This window comes from Talpa occidentalis, unplaced genomic scaffold (assembly GCF_014898055.3).
Source record: "Talpa occidentalis isolate TD23 unplaced genomic scaffold, MPIMG_talOcc4v2.1 talOcc4.2, whole genome shotgun sequence".
Lineage (NCBI taxonomy): Eukaryota > Metazoa > Chordata > Mammalia > Eulipotyphla > Talpidae > Talpa > Talpa occidentalis.
In genome coordinates, this window is record NW_023602073.1 from 11,180,450 (window position 1) to 11,201,399 (window position 20,950).

The following is a 20,950-nucleotide window of genomic DNA, read 5'->3' on the forward strand; positions in this document are numbered from 1 at the left end:
AGGTAGGCACTCTTTTCAGTGGAATAAAAAAAAAATCTAAATCAATGGTTTGATCTGAGAAAAGTGAATATACCCCAATTTTGATTTTTCTGTTTTCCAATTTCTTTTTTAAATTTTTTTATTTTTTTGTATAGAAGAACCGGGGTGTAGGTTAGAGGTGTGGAGGGTGAGAGGATTCACCTGAAACAGAGTGGAGTGCAGAACAGGCAGACTGAATGAAATACACTGCTGAGGGTGTTACAGGGCAGGGAGAGGGGCAGCCCAAACCCAACAAACTTGCCTATTCTATATAGGGTTCTGCCTTCCACCTCATTAACACAAAACATGAGACTTTAATGGGAAGGAACTTTAATGCAATTAGGAAACAACACAGGTAAGGCAAAGAATCTAGTTTCTAAATCAAGCACCCAAAGTGACCCGTCCCCTCGTGAGTAAAAGTCCATCCAAATGGGATTGGCCCAGAGCAAGGCCCCAAAGCCTGCCACAGTCTAAAGCATCTTCCAGTGGGGACCCACAGAAAAGGGTCAGAAACAACCAGACAAGCCCAGAAGGAAAAGAATAAAATCAAAATCAAGATTAAAAACTGCCATTGTCCCCTCCCCACGGGTCTCACCCACATCTGTGTCACCCAGTCCACGACCAAAAGACAATTGCAGTTTCTTCACGTGTCTCTAGGCTCCATGTGCCTCTTCCAGGTCTCCTTCTGGCTCCATCCTGCATCCTTCCTCAGTCTCCTCTGCAGTTTCTTCTCTCCCTGCTCAGCTCCACCCTCCCTTGGGTGGGGCAGGAAACCTGGAACCTCCCCCTTTCCTGGGGACCCCCCTGTTACAAGGGCAGAGCCGGTGACACAGGAGAGGTCTGCTGCATCATGTGGGCAGCTCCCTGGCTGCGGATTGAACTCAGGCCTTAGTGGTATAGTGCTGAGACTTAATCCCTAGGCCACCAGGGAGGCCCCTGCTTTCCAATATCAAGACCAGTCCATCTGCCTCTAGTCTGAGAAGAATGGGATCCCATATATATATATATATTTTTCATTTTTAGAGAACTAGAGAGATGTCAGCTTCCTTGTAGAAGGTATTTTTTGCAACCGTTGAATAAAAGCCCTTCCTTTTTCACCTTGAGTTGAAAATAAATGGCAGAAATAAATGGTGTGGTGATTGTCATTCTTATGTCCTGGTCACCAACCTTCATATTTTTTGTTTGTCAAGTTGAGCCAAATAATCTCCCATGCACCCCAGTTGCCAACTGCTAGCCTCTTAGCTTCTAATCTCTTGGATGTTCAGGTTTTTTTAATTAAAAATAATCTCTTCTAGAAACATCCTTTTGATTTATTGCTGAATTAATAACTTTTTCTCCTGAACATATCATCCAGGTCACAATTGGGAAAAAAGTAGTCTGTAATGCTGCAGATTTTGTCCTTTCTATCTTAATGTGTTTAAAATATAAAATATCAAAATTGCACTGTGTTAAAAGTATGTATAGCTGGAATTTTAATTTGATTATCTTCCCCAATTTTCCCAGGCTTTCATAGGCAAGTACTTTGTTTGCACAGCTGTCCTCTAAATCTCACTAACAAATGAATCAGGAATGATTTGTGTAGCAAGTCAGATGAAAGGAACTTCCTAAGAAAGACAGGTCATTAAAAGAATGAAGAAAGAAGAATTAGCAAAAATTTGAGAAATTTAGCAACTTTTAAAAAGAGTAAAACAGTTTGCTCCAACAATTGTTTTCTTGTAAACTTAAAATACCCTTTCATTAATAAAGACATTTCTGCATTAGTAGAGGCAGCTCCTAATTTCTTCTGAGATTTTGATACTGGATGGAAAAAAGGATTTACAATGAAAGTCAGCAGGAAAGGAAAAAGTGCAAAAACTGAGAAGCATAAAAAATAGGAATAGAGCAGTCAATTTTCTATTATATATACTTTTCTATCATCTACATGGGAATTATCCATATGCTAGGGTGGGGTGGGGGCTGGGATGGAGTAAGAGAAGGGGAGACTGTGAAATATGTCTGCTTCCAATCACAAAAAGATCAAATTAACATATGAAAAGATATTTGAAAGAGCTGTGGGATAGAAAGGCTTTGGCTTACCTACTGGATAGATTTGAAAGCATAAAATAAATTCAGGGAAACATTGATTCACCCAACTGAATAAACAACTTACTGAATTTACTAATCTAATTAATCAAACTCTGCTTCTCCTTTCCAAAGTAGATTCACAGGCAGTAAAATAAATTAAATCAACATTTTTTCCTCCACTTACTAAAAATAAGCTTTCTTTCCCTGGGTAAATCGGTCATTTAAATTCCCAAGGCTACACTCCTGCAGTCCACTGGCAGGAAGCAATTGTATGGATATAAAATTATTTTTCTGCAGATTGCAGAGTTTGGGTTCTGAGTATCGTATCTTTGCTTCTCTACCACTTAAACTGAAGAATAAAATAAATATTAACTGAGGTTATTTTTAGAACTAGATGGCCTATGGGTGATGTTGATTTGCAGATATGGGCGCCTGTGACTTACAGATGGATCTTTTATGAAGCTTAAAACTATATTGATGGTAAGAAATAATGACTTTGGAGTAGTAAGAAGAGTTGATGTTTGAAAACAATTGTAATTGCGAAAATATAGATGTCAAAGTAATAAATATGTTTCAGTTCGGTGGTCTGCAGATCTGGTACTTATCATTGGGTTTTCCTAGAGTATGTTTTACCATTACTCGAGTAAGATTCAGTTTAGAGTGTTTGCATATGCATGTAATGTAGTAATTTTATACACACACCTACATTCACATAAATACAATATACAAAGAACAGTGAAGGGCAGAGTAAACAGGAAGAAAGCACATCAAAAGATTGCCAAATGGCAAATGAAGCTTTATGTAAGTTAAGCAAAATGTAATATAGGGATATCATAGATAACAAGTATGAGTCAAGAGTATAACACTAGGTTTTTTATTTTTTAAAGGCATGATGTCAGGATGCAGAAATAGGAAGGCTGAAGATTAGAACGGAGAAAGAGAACACTGCTTATTTTAAAGCTATGCCTCACTTGCTGCATGCACTTCTGTGATGCCCTCTCCTTGCAGGCCAAGGAATCTCATTACCCACATTTTCTTCCCTAATGGACCTATTCTCATGCTTTCCAGTTGTGTTTACTCTAAGATATATTTTTTAAAAGTATTTTTTAAAAATTTTATTTATTTGTGCCTACAAGAACTGGGGTACAGGCCAGAGGTGCTGGGAGGTGAGAGGATTCACCAGAGACAGAGTGGGGAGCAGAACAGGCAGATCTACTGAAATACACTGCTGAGGGGAGCAGCGGACTAGACAGGAGGGGTCTGCTGCGCCATGTGGGTGGCTTCCTGGCCGTCTGGGCATTGAACTCAGATGGCTTCATAGTGCTGTGCTTAAACCCCTTGTGCCATCAGGGAGGCCCCACTCTAGGATGCAAAACTCATTTACATGGTCATCTGCGCAGTTAAAATGTAAGGGAAGATCAGAACATGATCGACTTAAGTTCTGAATGTACTTTAATAGTTGGGCATCAATTTAATGGATTCAGCAGTTCTTGGAACAGCTCTTCCTGACAGTGTCTGAGTATTGCTGTCACTACTAATGCTTTCTTCTACTTCCACTTTCAAGTGTTGGCTCAACTTTCTCTTTTAACTTACAGAACGTTTTGCTATCTGGAAACTCATGCCCACCTCTTTGACTTCGGATCAAAATTGCTTTTCTCACAGTCTGAATGGGAAAGTTGTACTGGATTGTACTTCAGAGGTGGGCTGTGGAAAGTCATGTAAGTTATTACTATTTCTTTGCCCAATGTGATGGATTTCCATGTATAGCAGGGATGGCTTAGGCAGATCTTTGACGTTTGTTTCTAAATCCTGTGAGCCCCAGAATCGTTGCTGTGGGGATTGCAGTGTGGCCTGTGTCAATTAGAGAAGATATGGGGTAAAGAAGTAATTTCATTTAATCATATTTTCAACCTATCATCTTCATCCTATTCTCTGCTCAGATAAACTCAAGATTAAATGAAACGTTGCAAATTTGGTTATCATGTATTTGATTGCATAGATGGCCAAATTAGGCTGGTTTCTAAAAGTTCACTTTGTAACTTATCATTAATATTCAAATTGGAGAATTATTTGGCTAGATGCAGATGAAGAAGGTAAACGTTACCTTGTTTTAATGGTAATGGCCAAATCATCCTTAAAATCTTACTACTCTTCTGTGACATCTTACCTTACCTCCTTTCATAGTCTTCTGCCTTAGTTACTGCCTGAGTTAATTCAGGTGTAGATGTGCTCACACATGCTAGTTACCACTATTTATAATCAAAATATTTATTCCTGTATTTTAATTTTGCTTTACATTTGTATTTATTTTTATTTTACAATAGGATATTTATTTTCATATCCTCTGTGCTCTATGGTCTCTCGTATATAATATTTATGTGAAATATGGTGGAAAACATGCAAGCAGCCATCAAAATTTTACTTCTTGATTACTGTATTTCAGATCATGGTACTAGATTCTAGGGATAAGAGATGACTTCGATGAAGTCTGTGTACTTCTGAAGATGATGGTTTACCTCTTATAATAATGTATTATACTGTAATTTATTTATTTATGTTTTTAGGAGTGTGAGTTCATTTGAAGTCAGAATCCTGGGAGCCAAGATATTCATGCCAAGTTACCCTGAGATAGTTTAGAATTAGAAAGATAAATGATGATAGATCACCTGGCATGGATCAAATTACTTTAAACATTTTATTTACTTATTTAAAAATATTTATTAGCACTTAGCAGAATATCTGACTCATGGAAAATTCTTAACAAACCCAAATATTATTATAATCAGACCATATATTTTTAATAATTTCTGACATTTCATTAAAAACTGCTCTTTAGTGAGGAGGCTCAGAAAAGATTAGAGCATCGTGTTACAAGTTTGACCATTGCTGAGTTTGTTTTTTTACAGCATTATTGAGATATATTTGTCACGCAAATTTCCCCTGCTACCTAAAAGTAGAATGTTCCTATTTAGTATGATTTAGTGGGCTATTTTTGGGACCTGGGAACTCTCAAAATTTTTCCATATAAATTAATAATAATAGCATTCTCAGACCTAAAAAGTAATGTACCAAGTTATACCAAAAAGAATCACATTTTATTTTCAGAGAGTGGGGTGTTGGGGAAACTTGTGTAATATTGTATCAATTTAAGGTGAACAATATAAAGATTTGATATGTGCATGTATTGCAAACTGATGATCACAATACATTTAGTTAACACCCATCACCTTATACAATTACTGTTTCTTTTTTTGTGACAAACTTTTTTTAAAGATTTATTTATTTATGCATACAAGAACTGGGGTAAAGGCCAGAGGAACAGAGGGTGAGAGGATTCACCAGAGACAGGGTGGGGCACAGAACAGGCAGCCTGACAGAGATACACTGCTGAGGGGAGCAGCGGGCGAGTCAGGAAAGGTCTGCTGCGCCATGTGGGTAGCTCCCAGGTTGGGAATAGAACTCGTGCTGTCGAGGCTGCGAACAGCTTCAAAGTGCTATGTCTTAACCCCTTGTGCCACCAGGGAGGCCAGTGATGACAAACTATTTTTAAAATACTATATTCAGTTCTGAGCACATGTACACATTTAGGGATGTTGGCAGCTGCAGCTTTCTGACATTCCTGTTTATCCTTTTGGAGACCACGGTATAGCAATAATAGCCATGATCACCATTACAATTACTGCCTACTAACAATACCTGGTGTGGTATAGAGTTCCCATGCCTCTTTAGTCATTTGAGCCTTATAATAATTCTGTGAAATATAGTGGGAAGCATATTCTTTTGTATTTAATGGATTTGGGCACACTTTCCAGTAATATAAATAAATGCTCTAAAAACATGGATGTAGTGAGTCTAGCATTAAGGCTCAAACCCTTGATTTCTCAGTCCAGATCATTGTGTTCACAAGTAGACTGTTAGGGCTGAGCTACTGCTCGGCCAGTTGAGGAATCTAGGAATATTACAGCATGGAAAAGAAAAGATAAATGGGAAATAATAGCACTCATTTTACATGTTTTAAAGTCCTTCCCATAGCTGGAGGCTTAAATGGTATCACTCTGAAACATCCCAGGGGAAAATCTTTGAAGGTGTTGCTTAGATTTAGTTTTGTTTTTGTTTAATAAGAATTCCTTTTTCCGGGCCTCCCTAGTGGAGCAGCAGGTTGAGTGCAGTGCTGTGAAGCTGTCTGCAGCCTCTGCAATGCAGGTTCGATTCCTGGCCGGCCAGGGAGATACCCACATGGTGCGGCAGACCTCTCCTTCTTGCCTGTTGCTCCCCTCAGCAGTGTATTTCAGTTAGTCTGCCTGTTCTGCCCCCCGCTCTGCCTCTGGCGAATTCTCTCACCCTCCCGCGCCTCTGGCCTATACTCCAGAGCTTGCATAAATAAATAAATTAAAAAAAAAAAGAATTTCTTTTTCTAATCTGCAGGTCAGTGGTGGAACATGTCCTAACATGTTCTTGAGCACTGGGCTCGGTGCTCTGTTCACTCCATTCAAGACTCATTGGTCTTATTTTCTACCAAAGGACTTTTGCGCTGCGAAGACAGGAGAGCTCATTGCACTTCCTCCAGAGTTTTGTTTGGTTGAGGCTGAAGCATCTGTAAGGACTCAGCCTAAAGTTTGCTTGTCCAGAGAAAAATTCCCCAAGAGAAAGTGCTGGGTGACATCCTCACTAAATGAGCCAGGGTCCCTAATTGCAAGCACCAAAAATAAACTTTAAGCAAAATGAAGTTTACTGAAAGGGCATTGGGAAGTTTATGGGAGGGCTGAAGAACTAAGCACATAGTGATATTTTCAGGAACAATGTCCAAAACCAGATCAGAGACCTGGCTGGCTGAGCGAGGAAGCTCTTCGCCCTGCACTGCTCTGTGGAGCACTAGATGTTATGGTTTGCACTGTTGTCAGGGAATGTGCTTTATTGCAACTGCTGTCAGCAATAGTACTTCTCTGCCTTAGGAAGTCAGTCTTGCCACCAAGGTTGAACCCTAAGCAAGATACCTCTTGCCATCCTGACCAGTAAAAGCAAATTGAGTCTATATTAGCATCTAGCGTTCTCTCTCAAGTGAATCTCCTGTGACTCTCATTTTCCACAAACTGCTCAAGAGTCAATGTAGTTGGTGGTGCCAAAGTCCTCCTTGTGACAATGGAAGCTGGAGAATTGGGTTTTCTTTTTTAAGATTTATTTATTTATGCATACAAGAACTGGGGTACAGGCCAGAGGTGCGGATGGTGAGATGATTCACCAGAGGGAGTGGGGAGCAGAACAGGCGGATCCACTAAAATACACTGCTGAGGGGAGCAGTGGGCAAGACAGGAGAGGTCTGCTGTGCCATGTGGGTTACCTCCCTGAGCGGGGATCGAACTTGTGCTGCAGAGGCAGCAGATAGCTTTACAGTGCTTTGCTTAACTCCTTGCGCCACCAGAGGGGCCCAGAATTGGATTTCCAAGTTCTGTGTTGGGATAGTGGGACTCAGAATGCCAAAAAATGACCCAAATTTATCAAAGATGTTCAAGAAATACTGGCCAGCCTTAAACTGAGCAGGTACCTTCTGCATTGAACTGTAGAATTCTCATCTATCTAATAGAGCAGTCACACCTACCTTACAGGATTGTTATAAAAGATCATGTATGGTCTTTATGCAAAACTGTTTAATAAAACTATATAGGACCTCTCCGGTGGTGCAGCGGTTGAGCGCTGGGTTGCGAAGCTGCCCACAGCCTCTGCAGCTCCAGTTCGATCCCCAGCTGCTCCCCGGCTACTGGAGGAAGGTCCCACATGGCGCGCAGACCTCTCCTGCTGCCCGCTGCTCCCCTCAGCAGTGTACTTTGGTCCTTCTGCCTGCTCTGCTCCCCGCTCTGGCTCTGGTAAATTCTCTTACCCATCCACACTTCTGACTGTACCCAGTGCTTGTATAAAATAATAAATAACAAAATAAATAAATAAATAATTAAAAAAAATATTTAAAAAAAACCTAAAACTATATTGACAGCTGTATGTTAAAAAAAGACTATCCTTTTACTGTGATTTATGTCTTTGGCCAAAGCATAAAGTGAAGTACTTAATAAGTTCCTTTATCTCCCATTCACTTTAGAAAATTTTCAAATAAGCAGGATATCCTGCTTCTCCAAAGGCATTTTAAATGTTCAGGAGTTGTTGGGGGGAAACAAAAAAGAACTGAAAACCAAAACGAAGCAAAGTATTCCTTCTATCAAAGTATTGCTCTCTTAAATATCTATTATCTCCACATTTTTATGTTGTAAAGGACACCTCCAAAATGATGGCAAGCATAGAAATTGCAGTTTTAAGATTGTAAGTGGGTTTTCCACTACTTTTGACTTCTGAATTTTATGCTTTTGTTCTAATGTAGTTCTTACTTGGGTTTCTTCATGAATGCAGCCCTCTGGTTTCAAAGCGGACAATGGCTTATTCAACCCTCTGTGCCTCTACATTTGGTTTTTCTGCATGACCTTTCTGTGACTCTACTAGAGGGATAATTATCTTAGAAAAAATGTAGATGCCACTGCTGAGTTTTCAGCATAAGCAACAGCCATGTGTGAAGGAGGCTGTGGTGGTTGTGTACATGGTTGCAGAAGTTGCCAGACTGTTGTTAGTGCTCATGCAGTGGGAATCATTCACATAATCAGAGAAGGTGATTTTGAAACCATGCAAATCTGGGGGATGTCATGGATTGTGGGTCCTCACCTCTGTGTTTACAACTGCAAGACATGACTCAGACTCAGAGTGTAACAACAGCAGAGTTTATTAACAAAGGGGGAATTGGGAAAAAGGAGTTTTTAAGGTCACCAATGGCAGCTGCATTACTGCAGATAGTGTCCACAGTACCCAGCAGTCCAAGCCAAATGCTGCTTGTGCAAGGTGCTGTTGTCCCTTTGATAAGAGCCTGGAGCTGGGGGCACACTGGTCAGTTGTGGCCCAGGACCCAACTCATGGTGGCAGCTGGAGGTGGTCACAAGGTGGTTCTGCTTGCAGCAGGTCAGCCGTGCCATTGAGCACTGGTTTTCAGTGGACACAGTAGACACCGCATTGGTGATGTGGAGGACCAGGCACCAGTGTTACAGCTTAGCGATGCAGGGCATGGCCAGCGGTAGACAGCTCTTGGAGAGGCGATGCCAGAGGATCAGGCACCAGTGTACAGCTCTTTCAGAGGCACTGGGCACTAATCAGTGCCATCTATCAGCAGATGATGTGGAAGCAGAGCTAGAGGCAGGAGCTATGGTCAGGTGATCAGGAGGAGACAGTAAGGTGGTGGTTTGAAGAGGAGGAGACCAGATATGAAGGTCTCAATGAGTCTCTCTGAAGTGAAGGTCTTGATGAAAGAATGTCTAACAAAGGTCTCAATGAATGAGTGAAACAAAGGTCTCAATAAATGAAGAAGGTCTCTATTCATTAATGATGCCATCTTTTGCCCACATATATTCCCTTCAGGATGCTGGCCTTTCAAACTAGACTTGTTGGTCCATTTTCAAAACCATGGCCATCTTAAAACTGAACCCCCCACAGGCTCATTCCCCAAACTAGCGTGGGATCCAAACCCCAAACTTGGCACTAGGAAACCCTGCCCTGCAGTGGGTTTGGCTGTCTTCCACTGGGGTGTAGAAGAGAGAGGGAAGCTCTGAATTAGGGACTGCATGTTCTGGTCTTTGGAAGTCTTTGGAAGCCAAGTTTCTCTATTGAAGGGGAAAAGTCAGTATCAGTGTCATTTCTGAGGAGAAAGCCATGCAGAGCTATTTCCCGGTCTAACATATTCTGCAGTATAACCTATCAGAATGTTGAGTTATGCTACTTGATTAGCTTTCCTTTTTGGGTAACTATTGAATTAAAATAATATTTGTTAGAAATAGAATTCTCTGATTGTTCTATTCCTGCCATCTTGAAGTTATACTTTGCACAAGTCTATGGGGAATTCTAGGATAAGTGTTTTCAGACACCTCACTTAAGTGATACTTTATACCAGCTTGGCTTGCCTCCTGGATTTCCAAATTTCTCACGTTGAATTGGGAACAATTTCCTCCCATGTACTATGCTTCCTCCTCCAGATCGCTTCACCATCTACACACATGCCACATGCACTCACTCACACATTTACTCATTTATGATTTCCCTAGCTTGATGGTTTTTCAGGACACTGAAAGTGTAGAATCCTTACCTGGTGCTTTCACATAAGGGCTTTCAGAAAGCCTGGAAGTGGGGCTGCCTTATAAACAGCACACTGGAGGGCCTCCCTGGTGGCGCAAGGGGTTAAACACAGCACTATGAAGCTATCTGCAGCCTCTGCAGCACGAGTTCAATCCCCGGCCAGGGAGCTACCCATATGGTGCAGCAGACCTCTCCTGACTCGCCCGCTGCTCCCCTCAGCAGTGTACTTCAGTCAGTCTGCCTGTTCTGTTCCCCACTCTGTCTCTGGTGAATCCTCTCAGTGCCCCCCACCTCTGGCCTGTACCCCAGTTCTTGTATTCATAAATGAATAAATCTTTAAAAATAAATGAACAGCACACTGGAAATAGAGCTAGCTGGGGTAAACACTTCTCTAGTAAATAGAAATTTTGGTGATTAAAAATTTATTTCAATTATGTAATCTGTGAGTATTTTCTAGCTTTAACATTCTAATTTCACCTCTTGAAATACACACTGTGTATAAGGGAGGGATTTGCTGATTGTGGGAGGGCATGAGGTAGACTGAAGAGCAAATGGAATTTTCAGAGCTGAAGCTTTTGCTTTAATTGGTCATGTTGCTGGTAACTTGAAACACTCCCCTAACCCCCCTCCAGTCTGCAAAGGTGTTCTCAGGTGACTATGTGGGTGTATTGTGATTGCCTTTTATTTTATTGACTCACTAAATTCTTAGATTACTCTCTACCATTTGATATTGACAAACCATAAAATTCTTATGGAACCTGCTCAGTAGTGACTTATAAAGAATTATCTTGTTAATAAACTCAGCATCATTTGGAATTCAAGTTTAATTAAAATAGAAGAGTAAATGATTATGTAAAGATTCTTCCTCGTTTAAGCTTATATCCTTTTATTGTTTCTGCCTTTTCTCCAAATTCAAAGATAGATTTTATTTTACAACCATTTTCAAGAGGTGAATTTTTACAGAATCTGTTGTAATACCTGTTCTACCTTTTTTTTAATAAAAGATTTTTTTTTTTTAATCAGAAAGATTGAGAAGTTCTGAGGTAGTGTATGAGGGAAGTAAAAATGAAATCAAATCTATGCTACCCAGGGATTTTTGTTTTTAAGGAAGCTGTTTAAAGATAATGATTGTTTATGGACTGTTTAAATGTTTTCTGCTCAGGGTTGCCAGATAAGAGATTAGTGATCTGGAGGGGCTTGAAAAGCCCTTTGAAAATGTCTGCTCACAATACTACATTATGGTACTTGCAAAGCTCCTTTGAAGTTGATTTTTTATATTGGAAAACCAGAAAATATTTTGCTTTTATTAAACAAAAATTAACACATGGAACAAAGCTTAGTAAAAAGCTGCAGGAAAAAAATACACTGGGTATTTTTGTGATTGTCTTCATCTTCAGTCCCTGTGGCTGGATTTTTTCTGAATTCAGGTTCATAGTGTCATGTACATGTTGAATTTTATAGGTGATAATAGTTAGCAAGTGCAGACTGTTGTGCCACAGAATTTGAAGGTGTCTTCCCTTTTCCCATGTTCTTTTGTTCTCTAGAAACTCTTTGGGGCAAAGCCTGTTATATTGCTCCTTAGTTTGGTTTAGAGAGCCCTGGGCTGAGAAATCTTTATAGTGCACGGGCATTCATGTACAGCTTTTGTGTTTTTTTTAACAAGTGATTATCACTTTATTAAAAAATTTTACATCATTGTTCATTTTTTTCCTTTTTTTTTTTTTACAGTGTTTGCTTTCTTTTTTTTTTTTTAAATTATCTATCTATCTATCTATCTATCTATCTATCTATCTATCTATCTATCTATCTATCTATCTATCTATACAAGCACTGGGTACAGTTAGAAGCGCGGGAGGGTGAGAGAATTCACCAGAGCCAGAGCAGGGAGCAGAACAGGCAGACTGACTAAATGCACTGCTGAGGGGAGCAGTGAGTGAGTCAGAAGAGGTCTGCTGTGCCATGTGGGACCCTTGCCAGTGGCCTGGGATCGAACTGGCGCTGCAGAGGCTGCAGGCAGCTTCTCAGCCCAGCGCTCAACTGCTGCACCACCAGGGGAGGCCCAGTGTTTGCTTTCTTTTCTCAGGTGTAGTCCCCCTAGAATTTCCACCAACAGTTTACCCGTACACCATGACCATAGTCCCCTGTATTCCTCCCACCCCTGTTCCTATCCCTCTCCCTCCCCCTCCCCTGAAGAATGTCTCTGATTTATAGTTGTCTGTTTATTTTTGTTTTGTTGCATTTAAAAAAAATTATTTTTCCCCTGATCCTTTATTTGGTTTTCCTCTATATTCTTCTTATAAGTGAAACCATCTGATATTTTCCCTTTTCCTTCTGACTTATTTGACTGAGCATAATCCCTTCTAGCTCCATCCATGTTGCTGCAAATAGCAGGAGTTTATCATTTTTGATTGCTGAATAGTATTCCATTGTGTATATATACCACAGCTTCTTGATCCACTCATCTATTCCTGTACAACCTTTATAATACACAATCACAGTCAGGAAAAAAGGACAGGGTACACGGAATAGGGGTGTCAGGGGTCAAGGCTAGAACTTGCAAGGGCAGATTTGCAGTTTGGGTTGGCAGGAGCTAATGCCAGCTTCTTCAGTTAAAGTTTATCTAAAATCACAATGCAGATTCGAGTCTGTTGCTCAGCAAAAGCTATTTGAGCAGGCACTTTTCTTCCTAACTGACTCTTTTTTTTTTTTTTAAGATTTATTTATTTATACAAGCACTGGGTACAGTCAGAAGCGTGGGAGGGTGAGAGAATTCACCAGAGCTAGAGCGGGGAACAGAACAGGCAGAACAACGAAACACACTGCTGAGGCGAGCAGCGGGCACGGCAGGAGAGGTCTGCGTGCCATGTGGGACACTCGCCAGGCACTGAACCTGAAAACAAAGTAGCACTGCAGGGGCTGCAGACAGCTTTGTAGCCCAGTGCTCAACCACTGCGCCACCAGGGGAGGCCCTCTAACCGACTCTTTTTTTTCCCTAAAGATTTATTTATTTATTTATTTATTTATTTATTTATTTATTTATTTATTTATTTATTTATACATACATACAAGCACTGGGTACAGTCAGAAGCACAGGAGGGTGAGAGAATTCACCAGAGCCAGAGCTGGGAGGAGGACAGACAGAAGGACCGAAGTACACTGCTGAGGGGAGCAGCGGGGCGGCAGAAGAGGTCTGCTGCGCCATGTGGGACCCTCCTCTGGTGGCCGGGGAGCAGCCAGGGATTGAACCCGCGCCCCAGAGGCTGCGGGCAGCTTTGCAACCCAGCGCTCAACCGCTGCGCCACCTGGGAGGCCCCCCTAACCGACTCTTAAGTGCTCGTGGGCCCTCCAGCCTATTCACTTGGGCCACTCAGATTATGAATACATGAACCTTAATGACTTTGGACTCTTCTAGGAAGGCATAGTAACTAGAGCATCATCAAAACACGATTCTGCTAATAGGATGGGCACATGGATTTTAGGGTACCACTCTTTGGGAGTGAACACAGTAGTAGGTTTTTGCAATACTTGAAGAAAATTTAGGCTGTTTCAGCATAGATCGTATGATTGATATTGATTTTAAATTTACATTCAAATGGTGGAACTGATACTGTGTGATGTAACTTCTGAGAGTAGCATAAATGATTCTAGCTCTTAGGGTTTGACAAAACACACAGGCATTTGATGAATATGCAGGTTGATTATTTCAAGCATCTTGGACCTTCGTTATTTTCATATTCAGCAGTTAGGCAGTTTTTTCCCTTCCATTTCAGTTTTTTCTTCCAAAATAAAAATCGGGGGCCTCCCTGGTGGTGCAATGGGTTAAGCACTGCACTATGAAGCAATCTGCAGCCTCTGCAGCACGTGTTCGATCCCCTTTGATCCCGGGCCGGCCAGGGAGCCACCCACATGGCGCTGTAGACCTCTCCTGTCTTGCCCGCTGCTCCCCTCAGCAGTGTATTTCAGTCAATCCGCTTGTTCTGTTCCCACTCTTGTCTCTGGTGAATCCTCTCACCGCCCACCCCACCTCTGGCCTATACCCCATAAATAAATAAATCTTTAATAAAAAAAAAGTAAAAATTGCCATTGTGATTATTATAAATACATTGACTCTTAATATACTGTAAATATATTTTAAATACTTCAATTATCTCAAGCGATATTTGATATAGCCTGAATCCAACTCAGGATCGCTTCATGAGAGAATAGAAACAATCAGATGAAATTTGTTATAATAGGATTTAACCTGTAGTGTTCTGATTCTCTCTTCCTTTCAATTTTTATTAAGTTTTTAATTGCCCACCGGAAGATTTATTTTAGAATTGGCCTACATTTGGGGGGCTTCAATGCCGGTGGGCAAATATAAATTTGTAGCTGAATTAGCAAAGCAGGGATCTCTGTATAAGTTATAACTACAACAGGGAATCAACTACCTGATTTCTCTCTTTTTCTTGGGTGGTTATGTATGTAAGTTAGTAGATTCAGGGCTTGGAAATAAAGGGGTTTATGTGGATGTGACCGACTTCAAATTATTTTAGTAATATAAAAGGATTGTATGTTTATTATAGAAAAATACGGAAAAGTAAAAGGAACAAAAGAAATCCATTTTTCCAGATATGTGAACAATTTGGCATCTTTTAATTCAGCCCTTTATTTTTGAAATATTTTATACATAAAAAGTGTACCTATCATTTTGTAAAAGCGAGTGAGAAATTGCCTCTGTTGCATCCATCATCCAGCTTAATAGAGCAGAACTCATCTTATTTTTCCTCTCCTGCTGTCCCACTGTGCCCCAGATACAATTTTTTCCCTTTTCAGTTTAAATTTGTCTTTTAAAATAAAAGTTATTTTTTTTTATATTATAAACACATTCTAAATACATTTAAAATAACTCACGATTCATCTTCTTGAGTTTCTACCACCATACGGGTATGTCTAAACAACGATTACTTTATTTTGTATGTTTTAAGTCTTTAAATAAATGGGATTGCACTGTATTTTTTCTATCACCACTCACTTTTGCTAACAGTATTTATTTTGTGTTGTAGTACATTTATTTTCACTACCTGTATAGTATTACTTTGTATGAATGTACTGTTTGTATCCATTTGTTGTCCATGGACATAGTGTGTTAGTTGTGCAGTAGATTCTGTCTGTACTTAGCCATGACCTTGAATCTTTCTGCCAGTTCTCACCAACCTCCATATGCTGTTATCTGCATCTATGCCTGAGGGTTCTCCACCCTGCTCCCCACCGTGTTCTACCCACAAAAAGCTGTGGGGCCAATACACACTGGGCAGGCAAGAAACTGCCTTTGGGAATGGCTCTCAAACAGTTCATCTTGGATATTGGTGTATAAATACTTCAGTTCCTTCTGATATTTCCATTTCCTATAGTTTCCCCCTTAGAAGATATTCCATGACTGGTTGGAAAATATACCCTCTTGACTGCTGTTCCTTCCATGTATTATTTCTCCACATCTCTACCAGTTTTCACATCTATTTTTCCTGTTAAATACAGACACACCTTGGAGATATTACAATTTAGGTTGGTTCCAGGCTACCACCATCAAGCTAGTATCACAATAAAGTGAGTCACATTTCTTGGTTTTCCCAATATTGGGAAACCCAAGTTATGTGTCCACTCTACTGTAGTCTATTAAGTGTGCGATAGCATTGTCTTAAAATATGTGCATACCTTTATTACATGTGGCACAGAAACACAAAGCGAGCTAGTTAGAAAAATGGAGTTGATGAACTTGCTTAATGTGGTTGGTTGCCACAGACCTTCAATTCCTAAAAGTAACATCTGCGTGGTGCAGTCAAGTGCAGCACAGTAAAACGAGGTATGCCTGTAACCACAGTGTTGTTTTCGAGAGAAGCTCACCTAAGGCAGGGTGTTTGCAGCTTTGGTCTTTGCAAATAATATTAAGTGCTGCAAACATGCTTGCACATGTGTCTTGGGACACAGAGCGAGTGGATGCCTGAGTTACGAGGTCTGCACGTATTCCACTTTACGAGATGCTGCTGACTTCTTTTCTAAGAAATAACCAGCACTCATGAGTAGTGAATAAATATTCCTATTATTTAACATCCTGACTCATTTACCTTTGGTGTTGTGGTGAGCATAATGTAGTTTCTCTTAGCTTTAATTTGCATTCTTGAATAATTAATGAGCTTGTGCATCTGCCCTTGTATTATTGACCACATGTATTTCTCTTTGGAAAATACATATTTGTATCTTCTGTCTCATTTTCTGTTGGCCTCTGATTTTCTCTGAGCTCATTATATGTTCTAAGTACTCGTACTTAGGTGCTTTGAAGATAGGCTTTTTCAGTTTTTGGCTTGTTAGATCATTTTCTTTTTAAAGGTTTATTTATTTGTGTATGCAAGAACTGGGTGTAGGCCAGAGATGTGGGGGATGAGAGGATTCACCAGAGACAGAGTGGGGAACAGAACAGACAGATTGACTGAAACACACTGCTGAGGGGAGCAGCGGGCGAGACAGGAGGCAAGCGAGGTCTGCTGTGCCATGTAGGTAGCTCCTTGGCTGGGGCTTGAACTCATGCTGTAGTGGCTGTGAACAGCTTCATAGGTTGCGTCTTAACCCCTTGCGCCACCAGGGAGGCCCTGTTAGATCATTTTCTTATAAAAACTTTCTATGAACAACTTACTAATTTAAAGTAGGTGAATTTAGATGAAAGCCCCAAGACTTTCACAATTAAGTATGATGTTACTTTTGCTTTTCTTTAGATGCTCTTGTAATTGGAATGTTTAGATCTGTTGTACTTAATGTAATCATCACTGTGATTGGGTTTAAATATACCCTTTTAGTTATTTTCTGTTTTTCTTATTTTCTCTCTTCTTCCTTGTGTTCTTTCTCTTTCCTCTCTTCTTCACTTCCTATATTTAATACTTTACACATAGAGGCAAAAATCCAGTACTTTAAAATTTTAACAGCATTTTTATCATGTAGACAAGTGGAGGATTCCTTTGTATCCTGGAATTGCCAGCTGTATAGTTGATATCTGGTGGAAAGTGTTTCTGACAGGATGGGTTTGGACATCATTCATAGAGTGAAAAGTATGGGAGTGTGAGTTTATAATACTGAGCCACACTGAGTGGGTGACATTTCTGCTAATAAGGTGGCTCTTGAAATGCCACAGAACTGGACAAATATGCCTGAAAACACCACATATTTGAACATGATCCTTACCTATGCAGCCCAATGAGACCAGTGATGGGCAATATGTCAAGAAAGGAATTTAGAGGAACATCTGTGGTTAACTCATCAGAACGATGATCAAATTTTTCTCATGTCAAAGAGACTCAAAGCTACTGCTCACTTCATTCATCAAATGAAGGGAGAGGCTTGTTGCTCAACTTTCATCCATGAATCTGCCAATAAGCTCAGCAAAACTTACTTTGTTTTTTAAAGCAGAGGTTGAAGTGACATGAGAAAACTTTATCAGTCAACCCAAGTCTTGCTGCTTTAAATAGCTTAGTGTAGAAGGAATTTTCATAATGTTTATAGCATGAGGTTGTGTGAGGTCATTGCAGTGGTGTTTGTTTTTCTTGCAGTGATTTCAGTGGCAGTTATATACTGTTCATTATGCTTTGTTTGGGAATGTGCAATTCCATAAGCATTGAACTCTTTTGGACTGTGCTTCCTGAAGCTACATTTTACTCTGTTTAGATAGTAGGGTGTACAATAGTTTTTGAGATTTTAATAATAGAGTTACATTATGTGAGACTTGAAATGAGACTTAAACATCAGCCAAATCTCTGACTTATAGAAAAAGAAATAAGCATAGGGAAGTTGAAGAACTCATTTTAATTGGGTCCATTAGGAAATCTAGGTAAATGGTATAAAACAGACATAAGAACTGAATGCATGTATTTTTAACTGAATGCATGTATTTTAATAATGCATGAATTCTCCAAAGAAAGATGTTTGTTTTGCTTAAGCAAACCTAGATGACATCTTGAGGTAACAAAAGTGGTAGAAAATCGTTCAAAGTTCTATTTTTGTTATTTTTTACTTGTCAAAGTTTTGCCAAAGTTTACCCAAAAAGTATTTTAGTGATTGACTATTGACTTGACAGAGCTATTCCTAATTTTTTTCTTTTTATTATCAACTTCCTTAATTCAGAAGGTGACTAAACTTTCAAGAATGAGAAGACAGGTTAAATTTTAGGAGAAGGTCTATTTCTCAGGTGATGCTTTCAGTAGGAGGTGGTGGGAAGGGGTTTTAGTGATCATAAATCTAAGCTTAGGATTCTCAGAGTTAATCTCATAATCTGAAAGCTTGTTTAGCCCCGTCAGTGATTGATTTTAAGAAAGAGGGAAAACTTAAAAATCGTTCAAATGGTAAATTTTGTTACATATGTTTATCACAATTAAAAAAGAAGAAAATGCAAATTAAAAAGAAAACTAGGTTGTGGAGTCACACAGTTTTTTTTGATTTCTCACGTAAGAGAGAAGATCTGTTCTAATGGGTGTAACTTCTGTAACTTTCCTGAGGTGACCACCAACTCCTGAGGATGACATCTCGTGAAGGTAGGACTGACAGCATAGTCAGCAAAAGTTGTGAAAATAAGAATCAGCCGGCAGGCGTCCCTGGTGGTGCAAGGGGTTAAGACACAACCTATGAAGCTGTCCACAACCACTGTATCACGAGTTCGATCCCCGGTCAAGGAGCTACCCACGTGGCACAGCAGACCTCTCCTGTCCCACCCGCTGCTCCCCTCAGCAGTGTATTTCAGTCAGTCTGCCTGTTCTGTTCCCCACTCTGTCTCTGGTGAATCCTCTTACCCCCACACTTCTGGTCTGTACCCCAGTTCTTGTATGCATAAATAAATAAATCTTAAATAAAAAGAATCAGCTGACCTGAGGAGAGAGGACTGTCCAACTTTCCTCTTCTTTCTGCCATATTAATGACGTCATTGCATTTGCTTTAGTCAAGCTACTCTGAATGACTCAGGATTCCACATAAGCATGAAAGGATGGTATTTTTTCTGTATCTGTTAAGGCGTGGGTCAGAAATTGTGTGTGCTTGTCACATTTGCATACCACCGTCATGTGCTAGAGGTAGAATTATCCCTACTGTATATACAAGCAGTGTGAGGTTCAGAGGTAAAACAAACCATCCGTACTCATACAGGTAGCGATTTAGTGAGCATTCAAACCTACATTTCTGCTATTTTAGTTTTTGGTCTTTACACTGTAACTTAATTGTTTGGAATGGTTTATGGTGTCCAAATTAAGTGAGGGACAGAATTTAGTATCTCATACTTGGTATGTATTTTTAGATAAGCTTAAGAAATAGGATTTGGTTTGGCAGGAAGTTTTTACTTTGTCATTCATTAGTTTTTTTTTTAAGATTCATTTATTTTTGCATATAAGAACTGGGGTACAGGCTAGAGGTATGGGGGTGAGATGATTCACCATAGACAGAGTGGGGAATAGAATAGGCAGATTGACCGAAGTACACTGCTGAGGGGACAGTGGGAAAGACAGGAGAGGTCTGCTGCGCCATGCGGGACCCTCCTTCGGTGGCCGGGGAGCAGCCGGGGATCGAACCGGCGCTTCAGAGGCTGCGGGCAGCTTCGCAACCCAGCACTCAACTGCTGCGCCACTGGGGAGGCCCCCCTTTAATAGATTTTTAATGAGAATCCTCTTGGTACCAAGCATGGTGGTCCAGAAACCTGAACAAGGCAGACATGGTCTCTGCTGGCAGGGGAATGTAAATTCTCCAGAGCCATGTACGCCCATTCCATCTGTTTGCAAAACTTTATTTGAAACCTAAATTAGAACAGAAATAGAACTTAGAACCATTTTTTGTATTCCCCCTAGCTGTCATTTAGTTTTGCAGGGGCAAAAATAAACACCTTTCTTGGATCTCCTAAAATATGTATATTAAAAAGTGAGCATTTATTTATTTTTAAATGGAAATGTAAATGACTGGGATAGTATCCCAGATGAAGATCTTTCTTTAACATGAAGTGTAAATCTTGACTGATAAAATGACTCTGAAAATACTTCCAAGAAATGGTTTGTGAACATTTTATTAGGAACTGAAGTACTGTTTTTAATTTTTTAAATTTAATTTAATTTTTTATATATTTTACATCATTCTTCCTTTTTGTTCAATGCATGATTTCTCCTCTGAGGTGGATGCCCCCCCCAATTCTCATCACCATTTCACCCATGCACCATCACCATAGCCCCTTGAGTAAGAACACATTCCCTCCCGTGTTTTGCTCTGTCTCCCTCGCCTTCCCTGCAGAGTGTCTCTGATTAATAGTTGTCTGCGAATTTTGTTTTTTAATTTATTGTAATCATTTTAAAAACCAAGCATTTAGTTTTTATTATTTGCGGTGGCTATGTGCTGTAAAGTCTCCGTGAACATTGAACTCGTGAATACTGAATACTCGCGAATACCATTGCTCCTAAGGGAAGCACTGTGAGTCCTTCTGTGTGTGTTTCTGTTTACAGACATTTATTTAAGGTATATCTTGTTGATTCATTAACATTGAACTCACAACCAGCAACATTATAACTCATGCCTGAAGAAGAAGCTTCTCTAACCCATGCATTTTCTCTGGAAGTACATTAGAGCCTTCTTGTGCTTGGCAACACACAGCATTTTACCTCTGTTCTTGGGGGTGGGGGGGGCATTCCTAATAGTGAGATTTCCAAAAAAAAGCTCAAAAATG

General features: G+C 40.0%; 1 long non-coding RNA gene across 2 annotated transcripts in view; it reads left to right on the top strand.

Annotated features, from left to right (window-relative positions):
• Positions 1 to 20,950, top strand: part of LOC119251684 (uncharacterized) — a 352,458-nt gene that overhangs the window by 68,808 nt on the left and 262,700 nt on the right. For both annotated transcript variants that reach the window (XR_008552996.1, XR_005126568.2), the window contains exon 3: positions 3,678 to 3,800. This is a non-coding gene — a long non-coding RNA (uncharacterized LOC119251684). The remainder of the gene's footprint in view (positions 1 to 3,677; positions 3,801 to 20,950) is intronic.